Raw genomic sequence first — 19,695 nt, 5'->3', positions numbered from 1 at the left:
TGCTTCTTTGGCTTGACCTCGTGAGAACGCCGTGTCCATATACACTGTTCTTCATTTATTTGCTTTTTCTGCCTCCTCCAACGGCGCGGTCTCATCGCTGGTCCGTGCACTCTATAAGCACGGACTTGGCGTGGGCCCCCACTAAGACGGAGCGTGCTTAGTCCACGCCCCCCCCCCCCCCCCCCCCATCTGCCCGGTACATCTGCCCTCTCGACCTCAGCCTCCCCGAGCGTCTGGCCGATGGGGCTGGCGTCAGACGAGCCCGTAACAACGGATGCGACGTTTTTTTCCGCGAAAACCGAGGAACGTGAACGAGATAAATTCCGTCTAACAGGAGCTGCTCCTGGCTTTCTTGAGGCTGAGCGTTGGCCTTCTTTGTACAAGGGGGCGGGGCTGAGTAATAAAAGTCGGGGCTCTGCAAACGATCGGTGTATATTACGTGTATATACACAAAAAAAAAATGTGCAGGAGAAAAAAAGGGAGGAGGGAAACAGGCGAAAATTGATGACTGAAGACGTGGTAGAACCTGACCTTGGGTTCATACTGTAGGGCGTCGCGTTTCAGGTGCGCCGTTGTTGTGTTTCTTTGTAGGTGCTTATTGAAACACGATAGGGTGTATGTACGCAGTAAGTACGCCTGTGTACGTGGACGTCCCCGCCCATAAGCACGAGTCCTTGGTAAGCTGACTTTGCTCGGGCGCGGCTCGTAACAACGATCGCCCCCGAAAGCGGGAGATTTTGCGGCGAAATAAGGAAGCAAAAATGAATGTAAAACAAGGTTAAAGAAGGGGCTCCCAGATAATAGCGCGGCGGTGTTTCACCCGAGCGGTCAGGAAAAAACGGCCGCAAGCACGTTAAATGCTTACTTACTCGGTCATTTCCTCAATTACTCGGAAACTGAGTCATGCGTATTACCATTATGATACGACAGGGAAGCGAAGAAAATAAAAAAAAACAATAGAAAACAACAGGATTAAAACGAGCGAGATAAGGCCTTGTAGACCTTAGAATGAAACGGTCCCGTGTAGGGCATTAAATATGTGAAACAAATATGAGAAATATAAATAAATGATCAAAGCCGAGAGAAATATGAATAAATGATCAAAGCCGGAGCAGTTATACGTAGTATCTTTATAGCATGCATCTGCAAGGGGTACGGTGTCTCCGAGAAAAGGGATAAATTGCGCGCGTGGCTTAACAAGGGCAGCGTCGTTCCACGAGAGAGAGAGAGAGAGAGAGAAATAGAGGGGTCCCCTACGAAGACTGTTATCACGGTATCATTTCGACTGATATACGGCGACATAAATTCTTAATAATGAACCACACAATACGCGCCAGGGCGCTTTCCCTGGCGCGCGGGCAGTTATTATTAGCGCAATGAATTACGGCGCCGGGCCGCCTTAATTCTTACGCGCGCGCGAGATACCATGGGCGTACATACCGTATAACCGCGAATTTAAGCAACACATTAATTTATTTTAATTAATTTTTTATCGTAGATAGCGCAGCCGTTCGAAGGAGATGCGTAAGGGTCGACCCAAGTATAAACTCGGTATACCATGGTGCTTGATACCTCTCTAGCTGCAAGGATTTTTATTTTTACTAAAATACCATCGCCGCAAAACTGGTTTATCTCGTCAGAAGGCTATGCATATACAGTCAGCAATGACTAAATCTGTATTAATGCGGTATATCCCAACCACGGCGTCAAGGCTGGTTAACCGAGAGTGTTGGCGAAGCAACGGGCAACCACCACCACCGGCAGCTGCAGAAGCAGCCATACAAGCATCAAACAGCAAAGCGTCCATTATGCAGCACACTTGCTTTAAACAAGCTGCGAAGCCAATCAATATAAGCGGCGAAAAAAAAAAAACCAAAACAGGTTAATTCACTGCAATGAAAGCAAAACTGGCAGGAATTAAGAAAAGAAATTCTTAGGGAAACCTGCTGTTCGGTGCCCTTTTTTCCCCGAATCGGCCGTAATTGGAAGCGCCGTTCGAGCACCGCCCACATCCGTTGTGTTCCGCGAGCCATGCCCCCCCCCCCCCCCCCCCCCCCCTCCTCGTTATATACAAAAGGAGGAGAGGGCGCCACATCTCTCTGCCGGCCGGGCGTCCTCTTACGTGCTAATTAAAAGCGGCAAATTCCGCGGCCTTATGCTGCCGTCGTAGCTCCTCTAAGCACGCGGGCAGCTATAGCTCGCTCAAAGCCCCGTGCGCTAAAACGCGCCCGCCCCAGCGATGGTCAGTGATCCCACCGAACAAGGCAAGGACAAAAGAAGCGAACAGAAAGCAGAAGCTTCTCGCAGCATGGACGCGGGCTTGCTACCTAGGGGCGGGGATCAGGGGAGGGAGGGAGGGGGGGGGGGGGGGTGACTGGTCGCTCTAGTGGCGTTTCTCGCCAGCGTAACACCACACGGTATCCCGCGCTTTTTAAAATGAATTATAATGGCCACACGTCGTCTTCTATCGGAGAAGCGAAACAAGGGGGTGTGGAGGGTTGGAAGAGGGAGGGCGGTCAGGTATCCTGTTTCGCTTCGTGCGCTAAACTGGGCGGCGCTGACGGAGCCATTGTTCGCCGGATTCGCCGGAAAAATGCGATGCTGCACCTGATCTGACCTTGCCCGTGAACTCGGATCATGAGCTGGCGCATGCGTGTGCGTGCGTGCGTGTGCCTGCATCTATGCAGTGCGTGCGTGCTTCGCGGAAAACGAACAAGGGCTGTAGCTCCTCCGCCGTGTGGCTCTCTCCTCGCGGTACTATGTACTCCTTGCGCGTGGTTGTGAAAGGCAAAGTTCGTCCGAGGTCATCGTCAGGCCCTCGCTCTCATATATAATGTATGGATATTACGGCAACCCGCATCATGCGCGGTGCACCGGCGTGTGTCGTGCGGGAGACGAAGTATTTCATCTTTCCGGAGCAAGCGATGAGAAAGAGCCCGCCTTCACGCGACGGAAGCGACCTCTGCCGCGGTCCGGGTCGAGTGTAATGAGCCGCAAAACCTACAACGAAGCAAAAAAAGAAAATCAGCGCTGAAGCGAATAATGACGCAGAAACAAACACGGAAAGCAAGCGAACAAGTGGTTCTTCTCCATCTCGCCTGAGCAGAGAGGTAGCCAGATGTAAGGGATCGTATCGAGCGTGCGTCACTATATGTGTAGAAGCCGCGACGAGCAGTTCTTGAATCCGTGGATCTAAGCATAGCGTCAGTTTCTTTCAGTTAAAGCTGGTTGTGGCCATGTACGGACGAGGCGAGATGCGAGATCATTGGCTGGTTGCGATTTCATTTCCTATCATGCATGCATTTCATTACTTTAGGGAGCGAACGCTGTAACGTTGACCTTAACGTTTATATCAGAATTGGGCTTTGAGGTCTGAACATACTGTTCTGTACATTGTTAGGAGTCGGGTGCAGCATCCCACTGCTGGCAACCTGTTGTTATAAGCAGGGGCTCACTCGAACCCGGGCTCCTTCGGGTAGCGTGTCCGAGCCTTCGGGCTGAGGAAAGATGGAACTTGAAGCAACGCCACCTAGACTGGCTCAAGGCCGGGGGGCTGCCTGCGTGACGTAGGCCGGGTGGGGCCGCCGTCTGGCGCAAGTGAAGGAGCGTTTCAGTACAATCCATATAATAGTGCGCTCAGCTGACTTCTTTTTGTCTTTTGGCTACGCGTGCAGTACTCTGTAATATCGGGCAGAAAAACACAAAAGAGAGCCAGGTGTTTGCTACATGCCTATACATGTTTTATTCATTTATTTGTCAGAGTTTGCAGCTTCCTCTTCTTGGTCTTGTTGTCCGGGTCAGACACCTTGTCACTTAATCGTCGGCAGAAATTCTTTAGGAGGATGTTTGTACTGCACCACAACACATGTTTCAGCACTACCTCACTCGTGTGTCCCTTTTCACAGACGTCGAAGTCTGAAGGCTCCTCATCGCTGAGCAGTTGGAGTGTGATTTCCATAGCCACTTGGCGCTGGTTCTGGACCTTAAGAAATTCCGCACGCTTGGGCAGCTCTTCCACCACAACGTAATGTGAGCCACAGCATTCACAGCTGACATTGCTGGGTAAACCAGCCCTCCCCTGTAAATTTCTTTGACAAGAGTGTACATGTGATTTTCAGGTGAAACTGCGACAGTCTTGTCGATTGCCAAGAGCTCTTTTGCCCGCCGCGGTGGCTCAGTGGTTAGGGCGCTCGACTACTGATCCGGAGTTCCCGGGTTCGAACCCGACCGCGGAGGCTGCGTTTTTATGGAGGCAAAACGCTAATGCTGTGCGATGTCAGTGCACGTTAAAGATCCCCAGGTGGTCGAAATTATTCCGGAGTACTCCACTACGGCACCTCTTTCTTCCTTTCTTCTTTTACTCCCTCCTTTATCCCTTCCCTTACGGCGCGGTTCAGGTGTCCAACGATATATGAGACAGATACTGCGCCATTTCCTTTCCCCAAAAAAACCAATTATTATTATTAAGAGCTCTTTGCATTTGTAGCATTTCAGCCTCTTCAGAGCGACGTGCACCGAGTAACCAGCCACATATACAATGACTGGAACGGCATCCATCAGATTTGACAGCGCCTGTTCGCTCACAACAGTGTTGAATTTTCCGCTTGGCACGGCTGCTTGCGTTTGTAGCTCTTCGCAATTTTGATTTTTCTCGTTGTCGATTGCAGATACCGCGCTCATTTGTGGAAGTGTGCTTTGTAGTCTCCACTTGTTCTCGCATTCATAGATTTGCCTTACGGACAAATGATATTGCGAACCACCAAGTCGTCGGTAACATCCAAAGCGGTCTTCTATAGAAGGTCGGTCTGGAACTTCCCAAGAAGCACAAATGACATCTTGAGCTCCTCAAAGCAGTATCTTACAGTTTCAATAAATGCTTGAGTCGTCTGGATAAGAGCGCCACGAGTTTCCTCAGACAACTTGCAAGCATCCGCCAGCCTTTCTTTCCATTCCTCCAACCAGCCCAAGAAATCGCTCAAAAAGGAGAGCCTCTAGTCGAGTGGAGAAGGGTAAACAGCTTTTGATATCCATCCCTTAGACTCAGTCCTTTGAAAGGAGTTTTGACGTTAACAACTTTCCACCATTTTACGATTATATCTATGAAACTGCCGGTTTCTTCGTAGTGTCTGAGGTTGTGCTTGGCTCCAATCACTCGAAGTGTGTTCCGTCCGGACTCAGTGAATACCTGCAAAGCAAGTTTATCATTCTGTTTCTCAATGTCTGTTGGAGAAACAGCTTCCCTGGACAGAGTGTAGCCGTATCAGAGCAACTGCTCACTCTCTAAATTATATGCGTCTTTGATGGTCTTAAAAAACGCATAATGCATGCGCCGCTGCCCCGTTGTGCTTGGTTCAAACTAAGGGAACCAGAAACACTGGCCATTTTGTTTTCACCAGTTGTTACGCACGCACTTCAGTAAGTGCATCGGGTCAATGACAAAGAACAATGGCCGGTGGGGATCTGATGGGTGCGGAAAAACGAAATCATTTGACAGTGATTTTTGAAGCGAAAAGCTTCAGTACGCTAGTCAACACCGCACTTCGCGCGAGCCGGCGTATGTCGGAACACGAGTGACGTCACACACGGCGCAGGTGGCCGCCGCCGACTCTTTCTCTCTCTCTCTCGCTTCCTAGTGACTACTGCGCACGCGCCACTAGTAGCAATGAGCCACAGGTGTTCCCCCGCTCTCTTTCTTCTTTCCCTCCCTCCTTTATCCCCCCGCCGCGGTGGCTCAGTGGTTAGGGCGCTCGACTACTGATCCGGAGTTCCCGGGTTCGAACCCGACCGCGGCGGCTGCGTTTTTATGGAGGAAAAACGCTAAGGCGCCCGTGTGCTGTGCGATGTCAGTGCACGTTAAAGATCCCCAGGTGGTCGAAATTATTCCGGAGCCCTCCACTACGGCATATCTTTCTTCCTTTCTTCTTTCACTCCCTCCTTTATCCCTTCCCTTGCGGCGCGGTTCAGGTGTCCAACGATATATATGAGACAGATACTGCGCCATTTCCTTTCCCCAAAACCAATTATTATTATTACTCCTTTATCCCTTCCTTTACGGCGCGGTTCGGGTGTCCACCGAGATATGTGAGACGGTTACTGCTCCATTTCCTTTCCTCAGAAACCAAACAAAACAAGTGGGCCGACGGCGTTCATAGAGTTCAATGGCGTTGACAACTTTGCAAAGGCCGTTCATTTTCACGAAAGGAAAGTATGCAGCAGTAAACCATGAAGTCAGCAGAGTAGCGCCGTCGTTTTTTTTTTTTTGTTGTTGACATTAGCTGCACTTGCTCGGTCAGCAGTTGAATGGTCGGGGAGTTATCGTCTCCTTGAGGTGCGGATATTTTGTTCAGAAGAGAAACGACAGTCTCGGAGATAGATACCCATGTCTGAGCTTTCAGAACTTGAACTCAGAACTTGAACTCAAAACTTGAACTCAAAACTTGAACTCAAAACTTGAACTCACGGCACTGTCGAACACCCTAGACTCCCTCAAGCAAATCCAGCAGCCGTCGTTTGCAGTCGACCGCCGACGGAACTAGCACTTTGGACCCGAGCCGCTTCACTGGTGCTTTTGCGACGTTTACAGTCAGAGTTAGGTCGGTTTTTATAACAACAGAGTATTTAATCCAATGAGCCTCATCGTTACCAATGTGAGCCAAAATGACGTGTTCATTGCATTCGATGACATGCCAAAATGTCAGCGGCTTGCCTCGAACGAAGTTTGCCAAAGCTTTTACATCGCAAAGCTTGCCTGCATCGTCCTCATTCTGGGCAGTGATAATCGACTCCGCGAGCACTTTCTCAAGGGCAGAGGCGTCTAAGCGCATTCGCTTGCTCTCTGGCTTCTCTCGTCTAGTCCCTTCTCTGGACAAGTAGCTTGGGCAATCGGGGAATACCATCGGTATACGGCCTCAGGTCGAAGCCGCAAACGTGAGAACGACGCGGTGACTGTGCGGCCGGTGGCTTGGTCAATATAGCTTGCTTCTCGAACGATGTCTTCGGCTTAAAGTGACGCTCGCACCCCTGAACAAAATAAATATATCCTAATATAAGTACGCCTACTTGACATCGCGGGCTCTGCGTGACGCATTTATCCTTTACGTGCCACAAAAGAGTTTTAAGCAAGGCTTGCAACCCTAAGAGTAGAACAAACCTGCTAGGAAAATAATAAGCATCAAAATTTTCTTACCCTGCAGTTCGCTGACACAACCAGGTTTTGGCGTGGCATTGCACTTATCCATGCTTTTCTTGCTTCGTCGGCTTCAGGGAACGAGAAGACGTGCACCTTGGGGCCTGTCTTGTAATTTCCATTGCACCGCGGCACACAACACTTCCCAGACATTTCGCAGTTGGTTCTAATTCTGTGTTGTGTTGTGTTGATTTTAATGGCGCATAATCAACTAAGGCCATCATGCGCGAAGCTCAAGGTATAAGAAATGGTTTTCTGTAGATTTATACAAAGGTATAAAAAATATGGCGGTATAGAAAGCCTAAAAGGTTATTTCCTTAATTCTGCCCGGTATTGAGAAAAACAAGATTCACAAATGGCCAATATTAAAGGTTTCAGAGGAGGCTGGTTAACCTCATCAGCCGTCCTTGGCTGGGCAAGGACTGGAGGCCCCCAAGCAATCAAAATAAAAAAAACCTCAGTCCTTTTATCAGGAATGAGAAAGTGGATGAGGTGCGTCAGGCAAAGCGCTGGGTCATGTTTTACATCTTTTTAAGAACACCAGCTTCTGTTAAAAATCTAAAAACGCAGGACATGTCCACTATTGCATTTTCACCTAAGAGCAGTGATGGGTGAAAAGGGATGCATTGGTTATAAAACGGAGAGAAGCACTTTTTCCGTAGCTTTTCCAGTTTCGAACATGAAATTAAGATGTGACTGACTGTAAGTTCATCTCCACATGTACAAACTTGTTTGTCTTCTGTAAGGGATCGGATGATCCGCGGGGTCATTAGAGCCAGTTGCCCGGTCTTGGCGTCTCCCCGCGCCGTACTCTAGATGGGCACTTTGTAGCGGTGGGGTAACAAATAGGTTTGTGCAGTGAACGGATTTTTAGAACGTACGAGCATGTGAGCATGGCTCTTCTAATTCTGCACAGCCCTATTCGGCACTCATAAGACGCGATAAACATCGATGTCAGTCTCCGTTGCGGTTCACGCACAGAAATAAAGATTCGAGCACACGACCACGTTTTTTAGCGACGGCAAGAGGGATGCGCGTCCAAGCATGCCACTGGCCCACTGCAGCCGCCGCCGTGACGGACACGACGGCCCCACAACGATGACGTTTGGTCACGTGGCCACGGGAGCACCCCGGCCTGGAAGAATTCCTCTAGGTGGCGTTACTTGAAGGTTGGGAACACGAAAAACAAACGGGTTTACTGGCACATTGAAGAAACTTGATTACATAATTTAGAAAAGAGCAAACAGTCACAAATTAAAACCTCATAGCGTCGAGCGATTGGATGGCCCAGAGCGTCCGTTCCTACTCTAGATGCTCGTTAACCCCTTTCACCACACGAGGCACAGATCGAAAGTCACCGCACATAGCACGCGGAGCCCCGTGGGAATGGGCGAGGAGGACTCGGAGGTCCGCTGCTACTTCGTCCGAAAGCTGTACGTCCATCCAAACACAGGCACTTGTCAGTCACGGTTAGTTTCGGGAAGGCGCCGTTGTCTACTTCCCCTGTCGTCTGACCACCGTCGGTCGCGTCTTGTGAGGAAACACACAAAGGGAAGGTCATCTCCCCTCCCTTCCTAAGAGCGTGGGAAAGATTCCGCAGGCGGATTCCTAGCACATCTTTTTTTCGGGGCGTCCTCGAGGGGTCAACGATCTGCCGCTACCACGTGGTCATCCCGGTCGATGAATCTTCGCTTTAATCGCTGGTGTGCATCCCGTTCATAAGAACATAAACAGACAAGCAGGAGAGATTTCGTTCTTGGACAAACGTGTAGTAACTATAATTCATTTAGCGAACTACATAACATGCAAATAAAAGGGAAAGAAACCAAACATCAGACGAAGAAAGAAAAAAAAACACCAAAAAGGAAAAGGAAAAAGCCGGTTCCAATCCTGCTCGGGGCTGAGTGCTTCTCTGCTAGATACCATTTTGAATGAAATCTTCCAAAAAGAATGGAAAAGTTCGCCCTGAGTTCGGCGTCTGCAGGTATGGATGGCGTTCGGTTGGTTGGTTGGTTTATGGAGGTTTAACGTCCCAAAGCGACTCAGGCTATGAGAGACGCCGTAGTGAAGGGCTCCGGGAATTTCGACCACCTGGGGTTCTTTAACGTGCACTGACATCGCACAGTACACGGGCCTCTAGAATTTCGCCTCCATCGAAATTCGACCGCCACGGCCGGGATCGAACCCGCGTCTTTCGGGCCAGCAGCCGAGCGCCCTAACCACTCAGCCACCGCGGCGGCTGCGGATGACATTCACCTTAATTTTCTGACAGTGGGAGATAAGAGGATTTCATGCTTGTGCAGTTGAATCTCGTTATAACGAAGTTCAAGGGGCCCAGCGATTACTTCGTTATAGACGGAGCTTCGTTATAACCAGTGGTGACCGAGCTTCCAAAGGGAAGTGCCATTCCTTCGTTATATCCATTTATTTCGTTATAAACCGTTTCGTTTTGACAATGTTCGACTTTAACTGCACTATCAGGGAGGACATTCATCTACTTGCTGTTCAATGAAGTGTGCGCTTAATAGACAAAGATACAGGCACAAAAGGACAGAAACTACGGGACATGAGACAGTTAGCCATAGTTTTCTCATTCAAATATACCGCAGCGGTGGCCTAGCGGTTTGAGCATCCGCCTCGCATGCGGGAGGTGCGGGGTTTCGATCCCCAGTACCACCGGGTACCCACCGGTGATACAATGGGTATAAGCTTCCCCTGGTCTGGTGCTCGGCTTATTCAGGGTGAAATGCTTGGGGAATGGGTGTAACCCCACCTTGAGCAAACGAAAATACCTTGTGCCATGGCGCTCTTTGGCCGCAGATGCCCTTGCGTCATAAAAATTCACTATCATAATCACCATCATTCAAATATACTAGCATAGTGGTGTTCATCCTAATCTATCAAAGACACGAAGGTTTGGCCTAGCCGTCAAGCCAATCTCACATAGCTTGCTTTATATTTTTTTATGACTAGAGCTTGTCCACAAACCTTGCAGTAAGCTTGATAGGACTAAGCCTAATTAATTGTTTCGTATCTTCGTTCTATTCAGGCCGCATCATTTAGAAGAAATCGTCCGTTCGTCCTTAGTGCTTTCTTCGTGTTTTTACCGCTCAAGCGATCACAGCGGAATCACATTAAATGCCAAACGGTTTTTCAACAAAAGCAGCGAAAATCAGGCACACTTAGAACGCGATTTCCTAGCCCTAAAACTGCTTTTGAAGGACGCGTACAACGTTGTCCACTGCGCCAATAACTGCCTTGACACACTGCTAGATTCATTTCAAGGCCACCGCCGTCGCTGCGGGCCGCTACCATCGATTGTCGCTGATCACCGCCCGGCATCATCATCTCTTCCTTTCTTTCCCCCTTTTCTATCTCTCCAGCGGCGCAGCGAAACTTTGCTTGCAGTCTCTTTTGTTTCTCCAACGGGAGCGGCCACTCGACTCTGGAGCACTGGTAACGGATTCTCGTCCGCCGAGCACGGAAGCAAGTAGGCGGCCGAAATGCAAAAGAGAAGTGGCCCGGGCAGCTCGCGGCCGGAAGATAACAGAGCCGGCGTGCGCGCTCCTGATGTCGAGAGCTATTAGACAGCAGGCTGAGAAGGGGGAAGGGGGGGGGGGGGGAACCAAAAGTGGAGTTGGCTTTGGCTTGGACTTTGGCTCGTTAGTGGCCGGGCGCGCAGCAGAGCAGTCGGTCAGAACTCGCGGCCATTAAACAATGCGGGCCTTCCGGCGAGATCCGAAAAACCATATAGGCCCGCACGCTTCGGTGCTGAGGGATGATTGGGTTCGGATACTATTTTATCCTTGCCGCGGTGATCGGTGAAGCTGGAGCGCTTGTGTGTGTTCGTAGAGGATGCTGAGACACTTCGGTCAATACGAGCATTCTCGACGCTGAGTGAATACCGATATTCACGTTCTGTTGCGGAAGATGAGGCGCACGATAGTATTATTTTCAAATAGCACACGAGCCCACTGTGAGGGACTTGACTTTTTTGCAGCACTTGGGACAAGTAACTTATCGAATTTCTTTTTGACGGGGTATGTTATTTATGTTGATCAGACAGGGCGCCGCATCAGTGATCGCTCACGCGAATGTGCTGTATTTTGCTTTCAAATGTTTTCCGGAGCGACAGCAGTGGTGAAAGTGTGAATTGAGCGGGTCCTCAGCTGTGGTTAAAGACCACATTGTCATCAACGGTTGCAGAGATGAACACGTGGAGTAGATAAAGGATGCGAGAGGAACTTTATCAGGCATAATTAGACCGACTGGCTGCCTCGCGTCCGTGCAAGGGAATTATAAAGGAAAAGGGAGTGAGGATAAGAGTGAAGCACGTTTTGTTTGTGAGACCATATATAAAACGACGGAAGGTTGGAGAAGAAACACGAGTTAATAATATCCTTCCTAAGTCAAGTGGATTTCCAGTCGAAGGAAAGCGTATGCACGGAGTGGCAGAGAGGTCGGGTAGGCGGAGGAGGTTAGGAAGTTTGAAGGGATAATGTTGTCGCAGCTGGCGCGGCTTAGTGTCAATTCGAGATAACGCGAGAAGATTTTCTCCCGAAGATGACGTAGTTAGGCTAATGATAATAAAAAAGAAAAGAGGAAAACTAAACTTACTCTAGCTTAGCCTTCAAATATTTCTACTCTAGCTTAGCCTTCAAATATTTCAAATCATCGAAAATGTGTTTCGGAGCCTTGGCCTTAAGAGCCGATGTTAGAGAAGGACTCGATGCTGAAAGCTTGGCATGAACAATGGGGATTCAGACCAGCGTCAAAGTGTCGATTTCACGGAAATTCGATGGGAGTTGCAACGGCAGCTACGACAGTTGAAGAGCTATTTTGTTTCAACGCACGAACAGCGGTCTTGCGGAGTTAGCTATCCATTCCGCTACGGAAACAATGCGCAGTTTGAAAGGCTTTGCCGACATAGGCGCCACACAGCAAAGTCGCACCGCAGGAGAAGGAACTGGTCACCCCAGTTGCAGTTATGCGGAAGGTTAAAGTTTTGCACGTGTGGCAGCACGACTTCACCGAAGTGTTCCACGAAGCCTATGGGACATTACGGGGAAAATAAGACGTGGATCGCTTCCAGCGTCTGCTTTTCGTGACAGAAATACTGTTGATAAGGGAATGTACAACCAGAATGAGCTCTCTCGATCAGGGGTGAAGCAGATGCATCGATGAGGTGAATAATAAGGATAAAATAAGGATAGAGATAAGGATAAGGCTGAATTCTGAAAGAGCGGGCAACATTGGTTGGCTTCCTGAAAAGAAGGAGACGGAACCTTTTTTTTTATGTCATTCTCATCGTCGACGCACATCACTGCATCGGTGGGCGTTGTCAGCGTGAAGTTCAACGCAGGTTTTTACTTGACGTTCGCAGAGGCTGTGAAATGTGCGAGCTGAACAGAAGAAAGCTAACTGCTATAGTTTCAGTTGAGAATATCTGTCTACTTTTCAAAACATCTGTTCAGAGAAGTAAAATTTGCGAACTTTTCAAGCAGAGCATGAAAGGGATAGAGAGAGAGAGACGGGAAAATGGTGTCTTCGTTGAGGAGCCAATGGTAAAACAAAAGCCGAAAGTGCGGGCCTCAGCCGTAGCCAAATGCAGCTGCTAAATGGCGAGTTACGTGCCGCTCCGGGCATCACAATAATATGCTAGCCAAAAGACACCTTTCTCCGTACTTACTCACTCTTCTTATTCTTATGTGACCATACTCTATTCACCAAATACTCAATGCCAGTGAAACCCTCGCGGGCGATGCCCCGTACAGAAAGAGAAACAACAATGATAAACAAAGCAGCGAAAGGGAAGGGCTGCTTTCGGGTGATTGATGTTCTGGAAACAACGAAACTCGGTCAGCGTTCCGCGACAGTTGCTTCTCGCGGCTTGCAAAGACCCTTTTCTCCGTCTGCCGTCTCTCTTCTCCGCTCGCGAGTGCCATCATTCCTTTTTCTTTTCCTTTTTTCCTTTCCTTTTCTGGGTTCCTTTCGCAGATCGATGCCAGCAGGAGACGCCGCGAACAGCCACGAAGGACGTAGCAGAAGCAGCAGCAGCAGCAGCAGCAGTGGGAGCTGTCCGAAGAATAGCGGCTTCCAACTCCTCCGACTGCCAAGCATGGTGCATTCCGCTCTCCCTTCTGCTCTCGCCTTTTCTCGTTCTCCGCGGGCAGCGAACGGGTGAGCCTCCGAGATGCCGCGGGAGCTGCGAAAGATTGCCGTCTGCGTCCCAGAAGCGTGATTGGTTGTAATCCCAAGGCGGCATTGCGTTAGCTCCTTCGTTGCCCTTTCTTTTCCCTAGCGGATCCTGGACCATGCGCGGCGCGAGCCGAGAGTTTACATACGCCGAGCCCGAACCAGCACTTCGGTGCAGCGCGGAGGGCTGCCATTGTGGTAGGTTGTAGCATTGTGCAATCACCGCTGATCACTTTGGTAAGTGCCGCGTGCCGACATGCTGAAAGAAGTTATCTGTTCATTCCTTTTTCTCTCTATTTTTTTCCTTCTAAGGATGCAGGGTGTTTTTCCACCATTCATTCTGTTCTTCTTTCCCTTGCAGGTGCCCATACGCTGCATGGAACCTTTTGTGCGGTGCTGTGGCTCAATTTGTAGGGCGCAAAAAAAAAAAAATCACAACGCCTTTACGATATACTGCGTGTGTGCGTGTGTCTTATTATCTTTGTGTAACTTTCGTATTTCTTGTTGCGTTGAGATGACGGTTGTTGCGTCAAGAACAACATGACGCTATCGACACGCTTCCTAGAGTGAAAAAAAAAATGGCGCATTCACAAGGGCGTCGTCGACAGAAACAAAAAAAAAAAGGGGGGGGGGGGGCAATGTATTGGCGCATAATTAACCCAGTAGCGGTGCGCACGTTGCTCTGTTCTTGGGCCTGTATAATCCTTCACGTTATAGCAGCAGTCAGGGGGCTGGAAGACTTCTCATCCGCCCTAAGATGACAGCAATGACGGCAGAGAATAAAGAAGTGACGCTCGCAAATTAGTGTCGTAGTTATCACATTGTCACCACATTTTTTACCGTGAAGCTCTGTGACGGGTGCCGCGAACAGCTGCGCTTTGGTTAACCTCTATATGAACGCTCGCGCTCTCGTAGGCGTATGCGCAGAAAGCGTGCTTTCTATTTTATTTTTCCGGTTCCCCCCAAAGTTGCTTGCAAAACTTTGAAGACAAGCAGGGAGCCTAAAAAACCCTAGCTTGATACGCGCGAGTGGCTACTTACGCCAGGGTGAACAACGGAGACATCAGTGCGCATGGCTCGAACTCAAGAGCGTAGGAATTTCGCAGTGGACCACGCCAAAATTAGCCGCTCAAGCAACCAAAAATTCTGGGCCTTGCGACTAAGAGCTGATTTGACCAGCACATTATTTTCTTCTTTCTTTCCTTTCTCACGGATGACCGCACTTCCAAGAAAGAAAGAAAGAAAGAAAGAAAGAAAGAAAGAAAAAACTATGCGCAGGCAGTCCTATCACTTGCGTGTCCTGTCCCATCTTCCGGTCCAGGAAACCTTGCGGTCGTAGTCTCCCTATAGAGAAGGCCGCACCCAGCCTGTAGTCCGTGTCGCGCAAATTCACGCAACGGTGGCACTGCGGGCTGCTCGTGACAGGGCACACCGTCGAACGCGGTCCAAACTCGCGCGCTCTCTTCGTCGCTGCATGTTCTCGGACCGGAGCCAGGGAGCTGGCCAGCTCCGTGAAGGCCTAATTAGATGGCTGTTCGGCGCCTTCTGCCGCGCGGTCGATCCCCCGATCGGCCGCGCCGGACACGCGTCCCGTGCAGACGCTCGTTTTGGCTCGGTCTGGCTTCGACGGGCCGGCCCGTCAGGCTGCGCACACTCCGGAGGTTCCGAGTGCGGTATGCTACTCAGCAAACTTTTCTGATCCGCCGTTACTTTACCCCAGCCGTCTAATTAGTTGAGCGTGCCGGAAAGAAAGAAGAAAAAATAGTGGGAAGAATTTGTTCGTTGCGTACCTCATCAGGGAGTTTATGTTGGTTTTTTTTTTCTCGGCCTTTGCAGCTTTTGCTTTTTCCTTCCTTGTTTCTCTGGTTTGCTGATTTCCTTCTGTTCGATTAATTTTATATATTTCTTTCCAGCTGCCTTTGTCCTGCCGACATTACTTCGCCCTTGTCGAATATACTCTCCGGAAGTGGAGTCAAATCCACTTCCTCCCGAAGCCGAGGCGGGCGCTCTACTTCGCTTAGTGGCCAGACTAGCCATAAATAAACGATTGCGTTATGACTTCAGGAATTCGTGGTACTGCTGCATTCTTTTGAGTATACAGGGTACTGTGCCGGGCATCTCAACAGAGGCCAACAAGGCAGGGAAATTTTTACAAGATCTATTTGTGATGAAAGGTACAGCACTGGCCATGATGCTGGTTGCGCCCTAACCACCAATGTCCTCACTCGCTATTCCGCGAGAACACTTCCTTGATATTGACGTGTGTGGAACGTTTGGCCTGTTTGATAAGTTTTTCCAGTGTAAACCTGAATGTTCACACTCTTGAGCCTCTCATCGCGTCCACATGATGAGTCATGTCAGTTCGCGTGAAGTTCACATGTGTACACTTTACCGACATTATTACAAAATCGAGAAACACCGTTTTGGCGTGACCTACGGAGTAAACGAGGCTATCGGCATATTAATATCGGCTAAGTGAACGTGTAGTGTTCTTTAAAGGGACTCTAAACACATTCTGAGGAGAGCACACAAACTCGCTCGGCCACCGCATTGTGTTGCCATGAACACCTCAGCCAAATAATGCACTTCTACACGCAGCAGAAAACCCCCAATAACGCGCGAAACTTGGAGAGCCCTTTCCGGCGACTTTTTCATTCTTTCGCCCTCCTTCGTGTGACGCTCCTGCATATTCCGGTTAAGAGATGGCGCTATTAGTCAAATCGTTTCAGGCGTCACGCAGCACCGTGGCCGCGGCCAGTCAGCTGCGTTGCTCCGGCGGGTCAGAAAGCTCCGCCCACCGGGGCCAGCGCCGCCCTTTCTGCGTGCAAAAAGTGACGAGGGGAGAGGGAAAGGCGCGAGGGGACTGAGATTGTAACTTTGACTACAGATAACTTAGCTTCTACAAAGGGCATTAAAAAAGTTCTCGCTGGCGGATAGTCGTTAAGCGGCGTCCGTTATACACCCCAGGCATACCGCAATTTTATTTAGAGCATCTGTAATGGCCCCACCTTCTGTTCTGTCCGCCACCCTCCATCCGTCCCCGTCTATACTCAATTTCACAAAGTTTCCAATGGCGGCGTTCACTTTTCTTTAAATGTCCTTTAGATGAAGAAAGCAATAAAGACCCATATTGCGAAAAAACCGCACGTACAACTTGTTTACAAACTGAGAAAAAAAAATCGGCATATGCGCGTTCTAGCTTTTCAGGAGATGAATAGAAAAAGCGTGGGATGGCAACAGGAATTAAAAAAAAAAATTGGCGGTCTATAAATGGCCGTGTGGATTCAGTTACCGGATGCCTCGCCTCATCTCTCATCTCTGCTTCTTTGAGTGCGCACGCACGCACGCACGCACGCACGCACGCACGCACACACGCACGCACACACGCACATACGCACACACGCGCACACGCGCACACACACACACACACACACACACACACACACACACACACACACACACACACACACACACACACACACACACACACACACACACACACACACACACACACACACATCCGGACTCTGCGGGCTCATTAGGAATATCAGTAGCCTTCCAAACAAGTCGCACCAGCGCAGCTTTCTAACAAACAGGAAACACAACTTATTTATGCCAACGTCGCGGCGCCGTATGTGCCGCGCCGCCGCTTGAAATCTCTCACGCGGCCGTCCAATTAAGCTGTCGCGCTGTCTACGCGAGACAGCGTCTTCCGTCTCCCGCGCACGTATGGCTGGGCGTGAATCCGCTCCACATTTCGCTCGCAACGATTCAGGGCTTCATCATGGGAGTGTTTGTGCTCAAACTTATTTACTCAGTGTCTAACTTTTTTTTTTTTTTCAGGTGCACGTATGCCGAATCGGAGGCGGAAGAGTCAATTTTGGGAGAGATAAACGTGGGAGGGGAAAGGGTGAGAGAGGGCAAGGTTTCATCTCTGACAGTAGCGACGTATGTGTTTTTTTTCTTCTGTTTATAGCAAGTCGCTGTACGCAGGCTCCCCGATGTGCAAATAAAGATTTGGAAGGGCAGGCTTATGTACTTGCTTTTAGCGGTAGGATTTTCTGGATACCCAATGTAGTGTCGTTCCCTTCTTATGCTGACATTGACTAGAGACGCTCTGTCTCATTAACAAAACAATAAAGAGAGACTAATGCGGAGGCTACGTGCACAACTGACGTCAACAATTCAGAGGCTGAATTCTCAGTCCTTGTAATTGGTACGAACCAGCAAAGGCCTCGGCAACCAGGAATTCTTAATACGGCATGTAAAATCTATGAACGGTTTTCAGGAATTAGTTTCTTGTTCGGTGAAACCAGCTGTGGTTTCCGCAGTGACGCGAAGCGCTTGTGAGACATGTTTCAGTGACGAACATTTTCCGCTCTTGCTGTTTATTCTCTTAGCAAGATTCGTTTTTTCCCGACCCTTGCTCCACGTAGGTGAAAGTGCTATCCCTATTCCCATTAAAGCTTTCCCTCACTTACTGCCCTCTCTCTCATTAGATTTCATCTGATGAGACTAGCGTCCTGTCAGATTAATTCAGATACTTGGAATGGAACTAGAGACTGTGAACAGGGGGAGGACAGGAGAAGTGGTGCTGTGTTACCGAATTATTAACGGAGAAAATAAATCAATTTATCAAACGTTTCTTTATGTACTGCGCTGTGCAATATCGTATTTAATATCTTCCTATTCGATTTTTTAAACCAGTCAAATAGAATGCGTTTCAACTTTTTCGTATCAAATACGATCTCCAGTTTTCAAATAGCTTTCGAATAATCGGCACACAGTTAGAATAAGGCACGCCGTAGTTCTTTTCGACGGCTGTCAAAAACAGGGTCCCACTTCGGCACTGCGCAGCATGCCGCGATCAGTCCGCACATGGAGGAATGTTCAACGCGGCGACGCGGGTTCATTCGAGTAGCGGCATACACATATATACGACCGCCACACTTGGCGGTTGGGTGACTCGACAGAGTTCAACCAGGTTCATGAAAACCTTGCCTTCATGCCCAATATTGGAGGCCACGGTTCATAACTATCGTCCCACTCATCTACTGCAATGTGGAGCTGACCTGTTCGCGGCCATCATGATTAGAAAAGGGTAGTTTTCCCATGCGCATGTAATTACGACGACAGAGTTATACACCTTTAGCATACTGTGTACCGTGTTACCGTTACCGGAGTACCTGAAGCCCGCCCACTACCAGTGCGCACGCGCTGATTGGTCCCGATGCGCCAGGCGTGCGCGTAGCCTCCGGAAACTAAAAGAAGATCTGCGCATGCACATTGACGACGCGCGGGCTCCCGGTATTCCGGTAATGGTGACAAGGTACGCGATATGCTTCAACTGGATGAATTATTCATAGCGTCGCTGCTAGCTCCGTTGTTTCCCATGACTATTCTACCAATAAGCGGGTAATCATGCAAATACTTGATTGATGTTCGATTCGGTTCTTCCACTATTCTATTCGCATTCGACTCGATTTTAACTACATTATTCGCATTCGATTTGTTTCGAAAAAGTACTATTCGCGCACACCTAGATGTAAGGCAGCGATGTATATGCACTGTAGGTGTACTGGTGCCATGCACGCGCTGTTCGTAGTTATTACTATCTATAGCACATTGCGGTACTTGTACGCACGAGAAGTGCAGATATGGCCATTTCTGAACTAGTTCATGAGTACATCGCGTTCGTGTATGCGGCTGCACAAGCCATGCTGCTTTGCACAGGACATACAAGCATTCCTATTGTCCAAAACTGCCAGTCCGGCCGGGGCTGTTGCAGTATACACTGCTGTTCCTCTCTCGTGTACATCATGGACGCGCTGCATAAGGAGCGGCTGTGAATGCATGTTCCAAGGGTAACTTCAGACGGACCAGCTGTTTCCTAAGCATAAGCACCACCTGGTTTCGACCTCCGCAATTAGGCGAGCGTGTGGCCAGGGCGACGTGCATTAGAGTGGCGGCCCGTCCCACGGCAGGTGCATTGTCGACCTGCGGACGCATTATGCCTTGCGCGGCGGATCGTGATTCGGCGATTTGCGCAGGCGCCTAGGCCGCCGCGAATCGTGCGGCTTGTGTGACCCGTCAGGAGGCGCGTGAATATAGCGAGCGATTAGCGGCCACTTGAGGCCCCTTGGGTGCTCTGGCCAATTGCGATCCCTTCTTGCGCAACTCTGCGGCGCGTTCGAAGAGGTGCGAGTACGTGGTGTGGGCCCGCGATTGGTGGGAACTGCGGTTACCGATGTTTCGTTCGCCGTTACGATTGGCGGGCGTAACACAATTTGAACTCGCTTTTCCTGGCCTTTAAT

At 49.5% G+C, this 19,695-nt stretch overlaps 1 pseudogene; it reads right to left on the bottom strand.

Moving 5' to 3' along the window:
* Positions 1-3,529: 3,529 nt before the first annotated feature.
* On the bottom strand, positions 3,530-5,326 carry LOC144097663 (uncharacterized; annotated as a pseudogene).
* Between the last annotated feature and the right edge of the window lie 14,369 nt (positions 5,327-19,695).

The sequence above is a fragment of the Amblyomma americanum genome, chromosome 7 (assembly GCF_052857255.1).
Source record: "Amblyomma americanum isolate KBUSLIRL-KWMA chromosome 7, ASM5285725v1, whole genome shotgun sequence".
Taxonomy (NCBI): Eukaryota; Metazoa; Arthropoda; class Arachnida; order Ixodida; family Ixodidae; genus Amblyomma; species Amblyomma americanum.
This window is presented reverse-complemented; position numbering and strand designations above follow the sequence as displayed.